The 19,056-nt window shown below is 52.7% G+C and overlaps 1 protein-coding gene across 1 annotated transcript in view; it reads left to right on the top strand.

Annotated features, from left to right (window-relative positions):
* Positions 1–613: 613 nt before the first annotated feature.
* Tspan9 (tetraspanin 9) overlaps positions 614–19,056 on the top strand; it is a 144,538-nt gene continuing 126,095 nt past the window's right edge. The window contains exon 1 of the mRNA XM_045139679.1: positions 614–724. The gene's annotated coding sequence lies outside the window, so the exon portion shown is untranslated. The remainder of the gene's footprint in view (positions 725–19,056) is intronic.

The raw sequence follows: 19,056 nt of genomic DNA on the forward strand, positions 1-19,056 counted from the left end.
AAGCTGGTGCCATGGCCAGCGGAACCTCCTTCCGGGGCAGTGTTTCGAGATCGCCCGCAGTGGGTTTCATTACCACGGCACAAGGGAGGAGAAGGCCTCTTGGCAGGCCTAGGAGACAGATGGCTGCTGGCTCTGGCCTGGCCCTGCCCTGCCCATGAGCCTGGGGGCACCCAACGTTTGGTGGTGGCCTTCCAGTTGCCACCTTGTCGTAGGCATGAGAAACGTTCCTTCACTCCAAAATTGTGTGCACCTGGGCAAAACTGCTCTCCTTCTGGGCCTCAGTCACATCCTCTGTTAAATGGGCATTTTGGAGCAGAGGATCTATCAGCCTCTCTCTGCCATAGCCTCGGCCCTAGATTATAATCTGTTTGGGAGTGTGGCTGGTTCCCAAGGGGCAGGCATGGCCTCGGGCTGCACGAGAGGGATGGGAGCACATTGAGGTGTCCCCCCCAGATCTCTCCTCCTCCCCTCAAAGGACTCTTAGCTAAGGCCAGATAGACCTTGTGGAAATTGGGGGTGGGTCTCTGGAAAGGCAGGAAAAAAAGGGTTTTCTTATTTATTGTTTGTTATTCATCCATCATCTCCCCCCCCCCCCCTTTCGCCTTCCCCACAGGAAGCCCGTACTTTGTAAAGAGCACAGCTGGGAGAAAACAGACAGGGTCGTGGCTCTTCGTGGCGCCCAAGGTGCAGCTGTGAAGACGGGCATTTGAAAACAACCACCCAGGTAATGAATCGTAACCAGACTGAGAAGGTTCTAGCGCCCGCGTGAGGTGTCCTGGCCTTGGCCTTCATTCTCATCATCCTCTGGCCCCTTCCTTCCTCCCTTCTCGTCCTTTACCTGCTTTGAGTCTGCGCCTCTGCGGAGTTGGGGTCCTGGAAAGCCCTCGGCCGTGAGCCTGTTCTCTGTTGGGAGAGGAGACAAGAGGAGAGATGATGTCCGCACACCTTAAGGTCCCCAGAGCCTCCGGGTGTAACACAGGCTAGACGTTTCTGAGTCTACCTCAGATTTTGACATTACACCACACAGGTCACTTACCTTGAGTCTTAGTTTCCTTGTCTGGAAATCTGGCTTAGCTACATGTGTCTTTTTTTTTCATGAGAGATGGGAGGGGGGGAGAGAGGGAGGGGGAGAGAGAGAGGGAGAGAGAGAGAGAGAGGGAGGGAGGGAGAGATCCGTCGTACCAGGGCCTCTAGCCACTGCAGTTGAACCCCAGAAACGTGTGCCACCTTGTACGCATGTGTCAGCTTGCACATCTGGCTTATGTGGGTCCTGGGGAGTTTAACCTGGGTCCTCAGGCTTTGCAGACAAGCGCTTTAACCACTAAGCCATCTCTCTAGCCCATGTGCACATTTTAATTTACTTATTTATTTACTTACTGGTGGGGGTGTGGGAGAGAGAGGAAGAGGCTGATAGAGATAAAGAATGGGTGTGCCAGGGCCTTTAGCCACCACAGACCCAACTCCAGATGCATATGCCATCTTGGGCATCTAGCTTACGTGGGTACTGGGGAATCGAACTTGGGTCCTTAGGCTTCACAAGCACGGGCCTTAACTGCTAAGCAGTCTCTCTAGCCCTGCATGTACTTTTTTTTTGAGGTAGGGTTTCATTTTGGCCCAGGCTGACCTGGAACTCACTATGGAGTCTCAGGGTGGCCTTGAACTCACAGTGATCCTCCTCCCTCTGCCTCCTGAGTGCTGGGATTAAAGGCGTGCGCCACCATGCCCAGTCTGCATGTACATTTTTGAGCATCAAGTGGGAAAAGGTTAAGCGAGCACACTGTTGCAGTCAGCAACTTGTGGCTGAGGTGAGCATCCACCCAGACACAGCTCATGGGAGCAATGGGTTCATTGGAAGCTCACAGATCCGGGGGAGGTTCGTTTTGGCAGAAGAAGCTGGCTGCCTTCCACAGACCAAGCAGTCACCAACCAGCCGGCATCACAGGCAAGCGCGAACCCTCAGGGCTGCTAGGGGCTCAAGTAGGAAGTTCAGTCAGAAATGACTGAGTCATCTGTGGGGCCATATATTCAAATTTTCACATTCAAACTCCCACCCGCCTTGAATGCAGGAAGAGGAAACCATCTTTCTGTCCATTCTCCTTCCTTCCTCCCTCTGCCTCAGTCTGTGGCAAGATAGCTGTGGGTCTGGCCTGGAGGCAGGGGAGTCCTGGCTTCCCACCCATCCCACTGCGGCACGAAGCCCCTGGACATGGTGCAGACCTTCGGCTAGGAAAGGCCAGGGGTCCACCGAGGACCGGAGGAAGGGACAGAAGCTCCATGTGTCCCCCAGATGAAGCATGCTCAGAGAGCTGTCTGCTGGGGTGGGGGAGCACGGAGACCCTCGGAGGAGGGTGGCTGATGGGCCTGCGGGACCCTGGCCCCGCTGGCTCTTCCCTCCCTGGGTGCTGCACCACCGCGCTCCCTTCCCTGTTCCGCTTCGGGATGGGGGGCACCCCCCCGGGGTTGCTCTGCCTCAGAGAGCACATCTGGCAACCCGTCACAGCAGCGTTCCTCTTATCTGGCAGCGCCAGGGCCGTGGTCCCGCGTGCGGCCACTGAGGGCGCTCGCGGTGTGTCTGGTGGGCCTGGTTAGCCAAGCTCTTCACGGCATTGACTTTTGGCTAACACAAGTGTAAATGGGCATGCCACCTCCTGCCAGGGGCTGCCGTGCTGGGGGGCAGTACCGCCTCCACTGGGCCACCGCTGGCATGCGGAGTGGTAAGCGTGATTTGTTTTCATCACTGCGTTGCACACGTGCGTGCATTTGTGGGGAGATCAAGGTTGTCTGTCACTTGGAGGTGGGCTGTGGAGTCAGTAAGGGGGTGTAGGAAGGGAAAAGTTCAAGGGCCCCATGTATGTGAGTCACTGCGAGCTGGAGAGGTATTTTGAAGAGAAATTCCCGTGGAGGGAATGCCTGGAGAGCGCTTGCCTGTGGTTATGACTCTGAGGCTGAATAAATGTTATAGGCGTGGAGGGCACCTGCCGACCACGTAGGGCCAGAGCCCTCAGTTTTTCAGATGAGGAAACTGAGGCCCAGCCTACAGCGGGCACCCGGCGCACACTGCTTGCTAACAGCCCTGCTTGGTACGCAAGGAAGCTTTGGTGCTTTTTGGTGGAACCCAGGCATGGTTCTAAGTCACTGAAGATTCTAAATCTTGACTTGTGACCGAGCCGTGTCCCCTGGCCTCAGGCCGGCAGCCATCCACCCTCCATGGGCATTGCGTTCTTGGCCGGCGGGCAGGATCCTGGTTCTGTCCTGCGCGGTCCGGGGTCGGCTGGTGGCGATCGACCTGCGACGTGGGGGGTGGGCCGTGTGAGGGAGCGAGGTAGGGCACGGGCACGGGCCGTACCGCTGAATGGCCCTGCTGTTTGTGGAATCCAGGAAGGTCCGAAGCAGGGTCAGAGGGGAGCCCAGCGCCCACATTCCATCCTGGAGAAGGAGCGCAGGCTCTCGTCTTCCTCTCCAGCTCAGCCGGGGACCCTGCCCAGCCCGGGCGTGGGGGGAGGGCCCCCCTCTGTCCAGCTGCTGTGGTCTTCCCCCTCCCAGCCTTGCAGCTGTCCTGGCTCCGTCAGTCTTGGCCGAGGCTGGGTGGAAGGAGGGGGACGGGGAGAAGAGGGCCCTTTCGGGGGTGTGTCTGGCTGAGAGGTCTCCGTGGAGGTTTCTGCAGTTGCTGAGGGAGGGGCTCCTGGGAAGCCGTGGGGTGTCGGTGGGTGACTCAGTTCTCAGCCCTGTGGCATGTGTCTCTCTGGGAGGGGCTCTTGCTGAAAGGAATAGGAGTGCTTCCCATCACCCTTCACCTTCTGATCCTTCTCCTGGGCTTGGCACACTTAGTCTTGATGTCACCCCCGTGAGCGAATAAAGGAAGGGCTCTCACCTGCTCCAGGCAGGGGTCTGCGGAGGCCTGAGGGGTTTGGGGGTCTCAGCTCCTTTTGGCCTGCTGGCCTGACGTAGGTGAGACTGTGCGTGGGGTCAGGCTTGGGTCTGGGTCCTATAGGCCCAAGTGTGCTTGTCCTAGCCTCTGCGCAGGGTGGAGAGATGCCTCGCCCGGTGGGAGCCTTATCTGCAGCCACACGTGCGCCCAGCCTTGTCCTTGCTTGACACCTGAAACCCGGCGTACTTCTGTTTTTTTTTTTTTTTAAATTATTTTGCCAGGCGTGGTGGCGCACGCCTTCAATCTGAGCACGCAGGATGCAGAGGTAGGAGGATCGCCGTGAGTTTGAGGCCACCCTGCGACTATATAGGGAATTCCAGGTCATCCTGGGCTACAGTGAGAGCCTACCTTGAAAAAACTGAAAACAAGAATAAAAAACAAGAATATTTTATTTTTATTTATTTATTTATTTGGCAGAGAAAGGGGGGGAGAGAGAGAGAGAATGGGTGCACCAGGGCCTCCAGCCACTGCAAACGAACTCCAGACACGTGTGCCCCCTTGTGCATCTGGCTAATGTGGGCCCTGGGGAATCAAACCTGGGTCCTTTGGCTTTGCAGGCAAACGCCTTAACCGCTGAGCCATCCCTCCAGCCCCCAGTGTACTTCTTGAATGTTCTCCAGGAACTCACGGGTGGGATGAAAAGAGAGGGAGGGAAGAAGTCCACTTGCTTGATCAGACATCAGTGTGTCCGCCCACAGCAGGAGAGAAGTACGGCCGCCTGCCTCAGGCTAGCAGGTCGCAGTGTTGCGTTGAAAGAGGCAGACAAACCTTTTGAGAGGAAGTCTCTAGGAGAGAGTAGCTTCTTCTTCTTTTTTTTCTTGTTTAGCTTCCTGCAGTCTCAATCCAGGACTAAATGACTATTAGCCAAGTAATAGTCACCAGAGATTGCAGACCTGGCTCTGAGTTAAAGACATCTGGGAAGCTTTTCAATAATTCAGATTCCTGGGCCCCTGTCCCAGATCTCCTAAGTCTGAAACCTGCATTTTGGAAAGCTTTGCCTCTCACTTCCATGAAGAGGTGGGTTTTGGGGTAGTCCTGCTCTCCGGTGTCCCGGGAGCAACGCCCCCCAGGAGCAGATCATCAGAAGTGCTTTCTTTGAAACCTGCCACTTTGCTCATTGACCCAGCGACCGTGCGTTCGGCCAGTGAGCAGCATTTCCCCACTGTCTGTGGTGGGCGAGACACGGCTCAGGCCGAGGATGGGACAGGATGGCTGGGCCACACGGCCTAGTTGGGGGACAGACAAGAACAACCAGAGTTAAAATACAATGGGAAAGGTGGGCTTTCAGGGGAGTCTTCCTGGGCCATTGAGTTTGTCTGGTTCTTACATAAGGGGCAAGGGACATATTCAGAGAGATGAAGGCACTTGATGAAGGCCACCAGCGAACTAGTATTTTTTATTTGTTGTTTTTTTTTCTTTTTTAATATTTCAAAAAATTTTTATGTTATTTTGAGACAGAGAGAGAGATAGAGAGAGAGAGAGAGAGGGAGGGAGGGAGGGAGGGAGGGGGAGAATGGGCATACCAGGGCCTTCACCTGCTGTAAATGAACTCCAGATTCACGCAGCGCCTTGTGCATCTGGCTTACGTGGGTCCTGAGAAATCGAACCTAGGTCCTTAGGCTTCGCAGGCAAATGCCTTAACCGCTAAGCCGTCTCTCCAGCCCCGTTTGCTGTTTTCTTGAAGGAAGCAGGGAAGTGTTTACCTGGGGGAAACTGGTCACCAAGCTCCAAGCGATTTTTTGTCCTCTAGAGGTGACTGACAGACATGGTGCCAGTGATGGTTTCTGTCATGTGACATTGGCGAGTCTCTGCGTCCCAGGTCTCTTGTCCACAGGGTGAGGCTTCAACCCTCAGGACTTAGTCTAAGCTAGTTGCTCAGTGAACACTAGTTTTTCTTTACCATTGTCCTTGGTGTCTGGTGAGGACAGGGTATGTTTGGGGCTCTTCCAAATTCCCCGAGCCTTCCTAGCTGGGGGCTGCCTGGCTAGTTCCCACGTAAGAGCTAACTTCATCATGCCAAATTCTAGGCACTGCAGGAGAGGGTGTGTGTGCCACCCCTTCTCTTCCCCAGGCCTTGTCCTGGCCTTGGGGACCCAACCCCTCCTGTGCCTTTTAACGCAATACTCCCTGAACAGCTCCATGCAAATTGCTAGAGCACTCAGCACGCCTCCTTTCTCAGGAAGCCTCCTTCATCCAAGCTTTTGTCCTTCCGTTTGACATTAAACTCTGTCAACATTTTTTCCCCATGAAGTTCTTCCTCCCCCTGCACAGTCCCCAGTCTCCAGCCGGCTTCTCAAGCCAGGGACACAATTGGATCGCAATTGCTAGCACTTCCTGGAGATCAGGTCCCTGAAGAGCTATAAAAATCCAGGAGTGTTTCTGGCCACCTTGCCGTGTGGTGTGTAGCTATCACGCCAGCACACGCGATCGTGCGAATGTGCGGCGTATGCACGCCGCGTGCACCTGTGTGTGCACACGGGTGCGTGTCTGCTGTGTACATCGGCTCGAAGGGAGCCCGCTGCATCACCTATAGCGCGTGTTCCTGGCTGCCACTCTGCCTTTCTTAAGCAGAGTCTCCTGACTCCCAGGCTGTGGAGCCCCCACCGTACGTAACTGTAACTGGGCATGGAGCCCATGACAGGGTGGATTTGGGTAATGGCCACGCTGCATTCCTGACATTCTTTTCTCACAGGAAAAGTGCCTGGAAATAACCCAGGGGTGGGATTGCTTGTGTACAGTAGGGGCGGCGGCTGCCACCCCGGCCTTCACATTTGGTCCCTCCTGGCTTCCTCCCGCCCTTTCCCCCCTCCTCCTCTTGCGGCAGATGCCGCCAGCTGGGTGGCCCGCAGGGCTACACGTGTCCTTCAGTGACCAGCTCCGTTGCCCTCTTCCACCTTGGTCTGTTGGCACCGAGGGACCCATCCCCGGGACTTAACTCTGTGAACCTAGATATTGAACAAAATAGGGCAGCAACCATGACATCTCGTGCGTGCTCTCTCTCTCTCTCTCCCCCCTTCCTCCGTTTTCTTTCCTTCCTTAATAAAAAAAAAAGAAGAACAAGTCTGAGCCAGTCTGTTGAACACCATCAGGTGTAAGTGAGTTTCCTTGGAAGCGGGAGGCCCGGCTGGATTGCGGTTGGATTTGGCCATTTGGTTGAGAAGACTCTCTCGGCTCTAGAGGTTTCTCCGCTTCCTGCTCTGGGAATTCATAGTGGGAAATCTCTCCCTGGAGAGTCTGAGCTCATTGGAAACTGGGGGAAGTTTCTTGCTGTTTCTCAGTTAAGGCCACTTCACAGCCCCTCTGTGCCCAGGCATGTGCAGGCCGCTGCTGGTCCAGGCCTTCTAGTTGTCCACAGGACCCTAGCACCCGGGCACCGCCTCACCTACCCACCGGGCGCTGCCACAGGGTTGGCCTGTTGCCACGGTGACTGACGGGCCTCAGCATCATGCTGGCCCCAGTTCCCAGAAGGTCTCGCAGTGGTCCTCCCATCCTTCCCCACTCCTGCCCCTGGGGAACGCAGCCAGCCAGTGTGGTCCTGAGCGCTCACAGGTGAGACAGCACGTGTACCAAAAAGAACGATGCAGGGGCGTCTCAAGGGAGCCCATGGGGGCGGGAGGGGGTTGATCATGACATTGCTGCGGGCCCATGGGCAAGGCAGCTTGGCTCCTTTGGGCTGTTTCCACCGCGGAGGCAATGGTCAGAGTTGATCGCTCCCCTCACGTGCCGTTGGAAGACAGGAACTTGGAAAACCACCGGTACATCCTGGGGAACAGTTATGCATGTGATGGGTGGGGACCCCAGGATGGTAGAAGTCAAGGGATGTTGACTCCCTTTGTTACGCCTTGGGTGGGGAGTGGCGCAAAGCATGCCTTCTTTGAATGTCCCCCCCGCCAGAGTCTGCAGACCGGTTGGTGACTCTTACTTTGTTCCTGACCCCATAGCAACTCTCAAAAGGCCCGGATGAACGGAGAAGACGTTTCCCATCTAATCCTCACCACCGTCTGTTTTTGGATTGCTGTAGTTTATTTTGGGGTCAGGAGCAGCTGGGCATTTTTTTTTAAGTGCTATTGTCTAAGACACGCTGTCTGATAAGAATGCAAATCAGAGAAATAAGGCAGCGCACACCTTTGATCTCGGCACTTGGGAGGCAGAGGTTAGGAGGATCACCGTGGGTTCGAGACCACCCTGAGACTCCATAGTGAATTCCAGGTCAGCCTAGACTAGAGTGCAATCCCACCTCGGAAAGAAAGGAAAGGAAAGAAAAGAAAAGAGAGCTGGAGAGATGGCTTTGCAGTTAAGCACTTGCCTGTGAAGCCTAAGGACCCCGGTTCGAGGCTCGATTCCCCAGGACCCACGTTAGCTAGATGCACAAGGGGGCGCACGCATCTGGAGTTCATTTGCTGTGGCTGGAGGCCCTGGCGCGCCCATTCTCTCTCTGCCTCTTTCTCTCTCTGTGTGTTGCTCTCAAATAAATAAATAAAAATAAACAAAAAAAATGTTAAAAAAGAAAAGAAAAGAAAAAAGAAGGGGAGCAAAAGCATTGCAAACTGCCATCACAGGACAAGTCAACTTTCTGTTAGTCCGTGTTGCGTCCAGTCTGTGTTTCCTTGCATGCAATTCTCATGTGGCGTAGTTATAGTGTAGATAGATTTTTGGCGTTGTTCACTTTATTTAATATTGTAGCACACGCTCCATAGTCAACACAGGTAGACTTGTAGATGGCTGCATAGGAATCACTGAACATCAGTTTTCCTGCTGTTTGTTCCCAGCGTTAACTTCCCTAGGTAACAGTACAGGAGACTCTGCTAATACACCCTGATTATGTGTCTGTGTGCGTGTCTGTCTGTCTCTGCTCTCCTTTGTTCTGTTTCCCTAGGACGAACAGGGACGCCCAGCGTTCTTTCATTCTTTCCTAGAGGAACGGAAGAGCTCACTAGGGGTTGTTAAATACCAGCCGGAAGTCAGGTGCCTGGGAGCAGCCCTGGATTTAGCTCAGATCCCAGTCTGATGTGTGTCTGTCCTCACAGACTGCCCTTGAGAAGTCAGTCTGGTGGCAGAAGCCCCTCTTCAGAGCCTAGCCACTCTGCATTTCTGCCGAAGCTCTGCTTTTGAAGTGTCCTGGTCTGGTGCCCATGATAGAATTCAAGAATTCCGTTTGCTTGTTTGCGACGCGACCTCCTGTATGCCAGGCTGACCTTGAGCTTCTGGCTGCCCGGCCTGTGTCTTCCATCTGCAGGCGTGATAGGTGTGTGGCCCTGCACCCCATCCTGTCTGAACCCACTCAGAGCAGGAGAAGTTGGCCCAGCCTTTACCCGCAGGGAGCTTGCAGTCTCAAACGACTATGCGCTCACCCATTCGGTGGTAGCCAGTGAACTGGGAACAAGGCTGCCCCCTCAGATAGGCTCCAGGACAGAGTGGCGGTGCCTGGGACACCCTGGAGAGCGCTTGGCTCCTCTGGACTCCTGCTCTTCACCACGGGCTGATTGTTGGCACACCAGCGCGAATCTCGTGTCGCCAGGACTTGCATTTCTCTTTCTCATTCTCCATGTCTCGTTCTCATTGTTTGTAGCAGAACGCTCAAACCTGCAGAACATAATTGCAAATATTTGGCTATGCAAAAGAGGAGCTAAGTGCTTACGTCCAAATGGGAAACATGATTCTTTTGTTTTAAATGAATACGTAAATACAACTCAGTTCCTACAGGCATCTGGGCTCCAGGTCTGTGTAGCCAAAGCTGCGTCCTCTGTGCAGCTCCAGTGAGCTCTCTGGTCCTCCTCAGGCCTCAGCCCGTGGGAGTGGGGTGCTGCATTGAGCCCCCTTTCTAGAGCTTTCCCTGGGCCCCTACAGATATGATCTGGCCAAACAACTAGAATTCCCTAAAGGTATAGGGTCTGTAACCCCAGAGTTTCTGGATGATTTGATTGGTTCCCCGGCTCTTTCATTCTTCAAGGGAGGTTTGAACTTCTGATTTTCAGGTAAAATGTCCTGATCTGGTATTTAACTGCTGGCCACTAGTTAAAAGTATTTTTATTTACAAACAACTTTATTTATTTGTGAGAGAGAAAGAGTGAGAGAGAGAGAGGTGGGGGGGGGAATGAGTGTGCCAGGGCCTTCAGGTACTGCAAATGAACTCCAGATACACGCTCCACCTTGTGCATCTGGCTTACATGGGTCCTGGGGAATCAAACCTGGATCTTTGGCATTGCAGGCAAGTGCCTTAACCAGTGAGCCATCTCTCCAGCCCATTTAAAACTGTTTTAAAACATGATATTAAACTGAGCCAAGCCAGTCTAGGTGCTGGATTTGGTCTGAGGGTGCCAGTGAGTGACCACTTTGTTTTATAAGGGTTAGACTGCATGTTTTGAGGGATACAAGGATCACCCAGCAATAAAATTAATGAAAATTATGGGAGGCCAGGGCTGGAAAGGGTGGGCAATGCCCACACAGCAGTGTGATTGGCAGTGGGAGTGAGGTGGAAGGCCTGCGGTCTGCAGAGCCTGGATGGGCCCAGGTGATCTGGGCTGAGCCGGAGCGAGATGATCTCGAGGCTGCGCCCGCGTAGCTGTTGCAGCTAGTTGAGACGTCGTGAGGTCTGAACCTTTTCAGTGACACGGATGTCCCGGCTGTCTGTCCGTCTTAGAGTACAGGACCACACCTCTCTTTTCTAGTCCTGTTGAGTAAGACCCGCAGGTGAAACTGGATGGACTGGATGGGGTGGGCACCCAGAACTTTCTTTTGCTCTGCTCTCCATCTCCACTAAGAGGGAACCGTCCCTTTGGGGCAGTTAAAGGAGTATTTACTGCAGGCACTCCAAGGCGGCTGCCAACTCCCCTCTGAGAGCTGTACGGAAGATAAAGGGTATCTGTCTGACATTCTTTGAGCTCCTCGGGAAGCAAAAGGGGCTTGAAGATGCTGTGTTGCTCCAGGGTTTCCCCAGATGACAGGCCCTGATGTATGAGCCTAGAGATGCTGAAGAAATATGGCTTGTGAGAGAAATAAACACCCCACGTTATTTATTATTTATTAAAGAAACAAAGCTTTTCCCAGCCGGGAGGTGTCAGATCACTGACAATGTCAACCCCTCCATCAATAACAGGTCGCATCCTCCCGCTGTATCCGCACCTCCGACGCGTGTCCTGGCCATTCGGTCTTTGAAAGGAAAGGATGATGGGATTGAAGGGTTGGGAGGTTGGGCGGGGCTAGGACATGGATCTGGCATGACCAGCAGCTAGGAAAGGCTGAGGCAAGGTCCTGGGTCCTGTGAGAGTCTTCTCCTGCATCCGCCCGTGAATGCCCTAGGGCTTGGGAGTGTGGCGAGCCAAGCCTGGAGTTCCGGGGGACAGGAGAGAACAAGCTAAATAGGGGGGCCACATCGTCCCATTGGGGTGGGGTCCAGGTGGGATTTCAGCATGGTTCTAAGAGTTCTAAGAGTTCTAAGAGAATATCGGCGGCCAGGGCCCCAGCCACTGCAGTTGAACTCCAGACGCGTGCACCACCTAGTGGACACGTGTGACCTTGCACTTGCCTCACCTTCATGAGTCTAGCTAACAAGGGATCTGGAGAGTAGAACATGGGTCCTTAGGCTTTGTAGGCAAGCGCCTTAAGTGCTAAGCCATCGCCGCAGCCCAAGAACAGCTTCTTCACAGTGGATGAAGGAAGAGACAGTGGCAGGGTAGGAGGAGTGGGCCTGGGTGAGGCCTGGCCTACCCGGGAGCTGGACTTTGAGCCGAGTATGTACTAAGGGCACTGCCCTCTGCCGCCCTGTGGCATCCTCCCCACAGAGCTTCATGCCAGCCAGTGAGTGGGCAGGAACAGTTGTATTTATTCTTCTTCCTCGGTGAGTGTGGCACAGGTTCGGAACGTGGGTCTTGGCACTAGGCAGATCCAGTTCCACCTTGGCTTCGTGGCCTTGAACGGTCTTATTAACCTCTGAACCCCAGTTATTCCATCTGTAAAATGGCGGCAGTAGCACTTACCTCCTCATAGGGTGCTCTGTGACCCCCCCCCCAGCACATGGTAGGCGCCGAGCGGTTAACTGACCAAGAATGTGACACCTGCAGATGTCCTGTGTCTTTCTTGAGAGCACGGGGGGCTAACTTGGACTTGACCCAAGCTCCCTGACTCCTCGTTCCCTGGTTGTAAGATCAGCGCCCCGCGGACTTCTGCACGCGGCCCTGCCTTCCTGGATGCGCTTGCGCCTGACTTGTAAGTCACTGGCTGCGCTCCTCCAGCGATGGGATTGTAGGGTGCTGAAGGAGCGGTACCCCTGATACGAAAGAGAAGCCAGTGCAGGGCATGGTGGCGCACGCCTTTAATCCCGGCACTCGGGAGACAGAGGTAGGAAGGAGGATCGCCGTGAGTCTGAGGCCACCCTGAGACTACAGAGTGAATTCTAGCTCAGCCTGGGCTAGAGCGAGACCCTACCTCAAAATACCAAAAAAAAAAAAAAAAAGCAAAGGGATATTTCTAAAAAGGCGGGTGGCATCCAAAAAGATGAAAAGGCTGCCAGAGCCTAGTCTTATCCGGGAGGGGGACCCAGTCATGGAGTTTGTGAGCAGCCCTACAGCCTGAAAGAGATGATTTTCTCCATGAGCTCAAGTCACGCTCCGGAAGAGATTGGCTGGCAGCTGATGGGCCTAGGCTCAGAGAAGGGGTCCACCCACACCACGCAGGGTGTGTGCTAGAGAGAGGGAAGAAGGGAGTGAAATTTGGATGAGATGCGCAAATGGTGAGTCCTACAACCGAGGGAGGCAGTTCCCCTAACTGCGTGATCAAAAAAAAAATATATATATATATGTATGTATGTATGTATGTATGTATATACACATAGTTATTTATTTAAAGCCGGAGGTGGTGGTGCACGCCTTTAATCCCAGTACTCGGGAGGCAGAGGTAGGAGGATCGCCGTGAGTTCGAGGCCACCCTGAGACTACATAGTGAATTCCAGGTCAGCCTGGGCTACAGTGAGACCCTACTTCAAAAAACCAAAAAACCAAAAAACAAAAAAAAGATGCCAAGAGGGACCTGAGATTTTGTTTCCTGAGTGACTCCATGATGTCTGTCTTCCCCTTCTCACTCCTCCCTTCATCTGAGAAAAAAGAAAAAAAAAAAAAAAGAAAAAAGAAAAAGACAAAGAAAAGAAATAGGGGAGATGAAGGGTTGGCAGCACGGATCACCACGCGGGCTTCAGGAGTTGGCGGCTTTTCAGTGCTGTGCAGGAAGAGTCCCGTTCTTTCCTCAGCTCAGCCTTACTTAACAATCGGGGTGCAGCCCTAGAAGGGAGCATCCGCTGGACTCTTCCCTCTAGGCTCCTTTGTTAACACCCCCCACATCCTGTGTGTACCTCAAAGGACACCGAAGCATCCCTCTGGCACCCCTGGCTCCTGTCACTGTCCTGCTCCGGAACCTTCCGAGGCTGCTCCACGCCGCGCCGGCGAAGGCTCTGCAGCCCTTCCCCTTGGCCCGCCTTCGCTTCTCCCCGCTGTGCCTCGCAGAAGCTCTGCATCCATGTCGCGGCCAACTGGCCGTTTCCTGCTCAGGTCTGGAAATTACCTGCCTTTGTGCCTTTGGTCATGTGGCCCCTGCTGCTTGGAAAGCCTCCATCCTGGTGGAATTAGGCCCACTCTTCAAGGATTAGTGGGAGTGCCAGCTCTTTTGCAAGTGCTCATCTTGCCCAGGAACATGCTCCTCCGTCGCCTGGCACATGGGAGATATGGAATTCGTGTTCAGTTTGTTCATGGACCCTCTGCTGTTGCTGTGTGGGTCTCCTCCAGGGCCTCCTCAGAGCCTTGCTGTCTGGGTCCCCCCCCCCAAAGCTGTGGCGCGCATTTGCACTTTAATTGCACATGATCTAAGTTCTTAGGCATTTTTTCTTTTTAAGTTGAACACTTTCTTACTTTTCCCAGCGCTGTGTGTGCTGAGCCTCAGAGGCTGGGGTTGCTGGAGGGTGTAGCAAAAAGTGTTGGGGGGCCGGGAGTAATTGCTGCCTCTGCTTCCAGCTCTGCCTCTCCAGGCTGCGGTCGCGGGTATGGAGCCTCTCATCTGAACCTTAGTTTCTCACCTCTCAAGGGTGGTGTCCCCCAAGTTTGTGTTAAAAACCTTGCTCCTGGGGCTGGAGGGATGGCTTAGCAGTTAAGGTGTTTGCCTGCAAAGCCAAAGGACTCAGGTTTGATTCCCCAGGACCCATGTTAGCCAGATGCACAAGGGGGCGCATGCGTCTGGAGTTTGTTTGCAGTGGCTGGAGGCCCTGACGCACCCATTCTCTCTATCTCTACCTCTGTCATATAAGTAAATATGTAAAAAATATATTTTTTAAAAAACACCTTGCTCCTTATACTTCAGACATGGGGGATAAGGTCTTCAGAGATGTGGTAATTCAGATTAATTGAGGTCACGAGGTTGAGATATACTCCAGTGTACCTGTGTCCTTATGAGAAGAGAGAGTAGGGACAGAGACACACACACACACACACACACACACACACACACACACACACACACAGGGACCATGTTGCACACAAAGGAGGGCTGTCAGCCTGCCAGCCAAGAACAGAGAGAAAGTGGAAACAACCAGCCTCGATTGTGGACTCGACCATCAGAATCATAAGGAGACGACTTCCGTTCCTAACACACTGACGCCTCTGTAGCGTGCGCCTCAGTGACTCCAGGTGCATGGTCACCCTGTTTTTGTCACTCCAAAAACATACCAGTTAGCAGGCTTCCGTCTTCCCCTGACTGTGACCCCTCGCCCCTCGCCCCTAGCCCCAGACAACCTCAGAGCTGCGTTTGGTTCCTGCGGAAGCGCCGGTTCCAGAGGGTTCTCGCCCATGGAGTCATATGGCATGCTGCCTTTGTGGCTGGGCCCTTTCCCTTGGCATGGTGTTTTCTAGGTGGATCCAGGTAGCATATTCCAGAACCCCATCCCCTCTTTGCTAACCAATGATATCTCATCAACTGAGTGTGCCCAGTGTGGCGGTCCACTTCCTATTGGCCGTGACCACCCTCTTTTGTCCTTGTTCGTTTATGAAGGACTCTGACACGGGGCGTTTGTGTTGAGACGCGTGTGTGGCCGAGGGGTAGAATTGCTGGATTTTGCAGTTCCGTGCGCAACTCGAGGGTCATCCGACAGGGGCCACGCTGTTTTATGTTTCAGCATTCTCTTCCGTTGTCTCTGCCTCCTGCCCACAGCCACTGCCTGCCTTTTTGGAGGTGAACTGCTCTGATAGTTCCGTGCAGTTTGTTTTTGGGGTGTTGAGACTCGAACCTGGGGTCTCTTGTCTACTAGCTAAGTGCTCTGAGCTACGATCTCAGTCTGTCTCGGGATGAGTGAGGTTGACCATCGGTTCTGGTATACATTGGCTGTTCTTTGCAGAGACCTCTGTTCATGTGCTTTGCCCATCTTTAAAACAGGTATTTATCTTTTTATTGTTGAGTTGTAAGAACTCTATATATTCTGATTAAAGACCCCTTAATAAGTACGTATCTACAGATATTTATTTTCTCATTGTGTGGGTTTTACTTTCTTGATGGTCTCATTTGCATTATAGAAGGTTATAGTTTTTTAAATTAAAAAAAATTTTTTTTGAGATAGGGTCTCACTCTAGCCCAGGCTGACCTAGAATTCACTACGTAATCTCAGGGTGGCCTCGAACTCACGGCGATCCACTATTAATTTTATATATATGTATTTATGTATGTAATGTATGTATGTATGTATATACGTATGTATGTATGTATATGACAACTTTTCTACTTACAGACAACAAATCATGGTATTTTCCTTCCCTTCCCCACTTTCTTCTTCATAACTCTGCTCTCCGTCATATCCCCTCCCTCTCTCCACTAGTCTCTCTTTTAGTTTGATGTCATCGTCTTTTTCTCCTGTTATGAGGGTCTTGTGTGGGTATTGCTAGGCACTGCGAGGTCCTGGATATTGAGGCCAAATCCTGTCCGAACAGTTGTATGTAAGGAGCGGTGCCCTTCCTTTGGCTCTTACATTCTTTCCACCACCTGTTCTGCAATGGACCCTGAGCCTTGGAGGGCGTGAGATGTTTCACTGCTGGACACTCCTCCATCCCTTCTTCTCAGCACTCTGTTGCCTTTTGGGTCATCCCAGTGGTCATCGCCATCTGAAAAGAGAAGCTTCTCTAACCAGAAGTGAGAGTAGCATTAATATATGAGTATGAACATTAAGTGTAGTGCTTTCAGGGCAATTTAGTGAGAGTAATATATATGTATTTATCCAGACAAGAGCAGGCTTTACATTCCTAAAGCTCATGACCTGCCCTGCCATAGTCTTTTGATTAGGTTTTCAGTACCAGGCACGTATTCCCTCCCATAGAGTGGGCATTCAGTTCAATTAGAGAGCAGTTGGTTTCCCCCAGAGCAGACATGCCACTCTTGCACCTGTTCAGTCATTTGGCCTGTCTGGTCAAACGTGAGGTTTCCATTGTCCACTGTTTTCACCACTGATGACTTCTGTCTCCCATAAGACTGCATACAGTGCAGATTTTTCCAGCTTTCAGTTGGCTGGACTATAGGGAGAAGGTTTTCTGCTCAACACCAGTTTGATTTCTCAGTGACTTTGCCACTCGGGCATGTGACATCAGCAATAGGGTCTTACCATCTCTTTCTCAAGGGGAACCAAGGTCCTTGGCAATAGTCTGTAATGTTTTGGAGGCAACAAGGTCCTCCATGGCCAATAACTCACTGGAAGGTATCCCATCCCAGGCACTGAAAATTTTATATTGACAATCTATGGCTTCCGAATGTGCCATTATTTAAGAAAGTGGATTTTTATATGTCTTATTCAGAATATCTTGAATTTTGATTGATCCTCGCCCCTGCCCTACTTTTATACAATCTTTTTCCCTGACCTCGCTTAGGCCTTTCCCCCTCCCTCTAATCTGTACTTCTACTTACATATATACATTACCATCCCCTTAAGACCTTCCCTCTCCTCCCTCCCTTACAGCCTTTTTCTAGCTTATGGGCCTCTGCTACTGATTTTTGGTTCCAGATCACATACAAGTCTATACATTTATAGCTAGGATCCACATATAAGAGAGAACATGCGATGTTCGGCTTTCTGGGCCAAATTTTTAAATTTAAATTTTTAAATTTTTATTTATTGGAGAGAGAGAGAGGGAGAGAAGGAGAGAGGGAAAGAGAAGGAGGCAGATAGAGGGAGAATGGGCACATCAGGGCCTCCACCTGCTGCAGACGAATTCCAGACACCTGCACCACCTTGTGCATGTGGCTTATGTGGGTCCTGGGGAATCGAACCTGGATCCTTTGGCTTTGCAGGCAAGCGCCTTAGCCACTAAGCCATCCCTCCAGCCCAGAAGGTTTTGGTTTTTATGAAGTTCACTTCATCACATTTTTGTTTATCCCTTGGGCTTTTGGGGTCATATGTAAGACACCAAGCCCAAGGTTACAAAGAGTTATGTCCCGAAAGTTCTGGAGGTTTTATTCCTACCTTTAGGTCCATGGCGCTTTTTGAGTTAACCACTGTGCGTATCAAGTTCAGTTTTGCCCTTTGTGAAGTTGTGCGGCTGAACTGGATGCGATCTTAGAGGACACACGGGGGCCCTTTAAGTGTGACTCCCGAGACGCAGGAGACCCGAGAGGTGCCCACCGTGGGGCTTCCCTTTCCTGCCTCCCTGCAACAGCCCTGTGCGTGAGCAGTCCTCTGCTCGGCACCCTTGCGTGTTGAGACCCTGTACCCCTGTGCTTAACGTGTTCTCACAACTCGGGGAACGGTGCTGAGCGCAGCTGGACGCTGAATAATTGATTCCGAACACGGAGGGGGTGAGAGCGCAGGGCGGGGGGCTGCCGTCGCAGCAGGGGTATTTCTGGCTCCAAAGACCTGCTGGAATCGACAGCAAAGAGGTGTTTTCACCCTTCCTTTACCTTAGGGAGGTGTTTGAGGACCCCGAGGTCCAGTGGATGGGCCTTCACAGGAGCCTGACAGGGCTGTGGAGGAGGCAGTGGTGACAGCCCAGAGCTTTCTGGCTCCTTTAATGCAGCCCCGTCTTGGCCGGAGGAGGGTCTCTTTCTTTCCCCTCGGCACTTTCTCAGCAGAGCTAATGATTCTCCTGGGTGGACTTAAGGGATATCAGTGAGACAAGTTATGGTGTACCAGGCTACATGTCACCCTTCTCTTCTTGCCAAGCCTCTTAGGCTGAGGGGTGACGTTCTGTCTCCCCACCCGGGTGATTGATGCTGGGGTATCCAGAAGCCCACTGTGTAGGGCACTGGTGGAGGGCAGCATGCCACAGAAGGCGTTGGCTTTCTCCTCTCCATTGGCCTGCATCGGGAAGGGGCTGGTCTGGTCAGGCATCAGTCGATCGCTCCAGTGAGCCCAAGCCGCTCCTGCACGCCTAGTGTGGCCCCTTGCCAGGGTCCTTGGTGCATTCCCATGCTTGTACAAAGTGCTGCCCGCTGCTGAGTGCTCAGCACCCAGAAAATGCCTGGCACTGTCAATAGGTGATGAATGAGCAAGTGACAGCTTTCTCTGTGGGCCCTCACCTCATTCCCCATTTCTCTCGGCCAGCCACGGGCCAGCATGCGTATGTTAGTCCGTGATCCCACCCTGGAGCTTCATGCCCTCCTTTCATCTGTCCCCTCGTGTTTCTGCCCCTCACTCTGGTAGAACATTCCCACGCTCGTCTTGACGCCTGCGAGACAGCGTGTATCGTGTTTCCCTCTTCCACCGTGCTGCGTCCCGGATGGCGGTTTGCAGACATTCGTCACGCAGTTAGGCCTGGGCCTCAGGTAGTGGCTGACGGGCCTTTGCCCCCAGGTTAGTGCTCTGCCCACGGTTCTCACCGCCCACAGGCTTTTCTTGGTTTCGCATCCTGGAGTAGGAAGTGTCGTGAGAGATGGATGTCCGCATGCAGTGGTAGTACCCTCTCCCTCACCCCATGTATAATTTGCATATCTCCACCCCCAGTGCATATAATTTGTGTATCTCCACCCCCACTGTGTATGATTTGCATATCTCACCCCCCCCCGTATATCATTTGCATATCTCCACCTCACTACATATAATTTGTATATCTCCACCCCACTGTGTATCATTTGCGTATCTCCACCCCCACGGTGTATCATTTGCATATCTCCACCTC

Source organism: Jaculus jaculus, chromosome 23, assembly GCF_020740685.1.
Source record: "Jaculus jaculus isolate mJacJac1 chromosome 23, mJacJac1.mat.Y.cur, whole genome shotgun sequence".
NCBI classification, from domain to species: Eukaryota; Metazoa; Chordata; class Mammalia; order Rodentia; family Dipodidae; genus Jaculus; species Jaculus jaculus.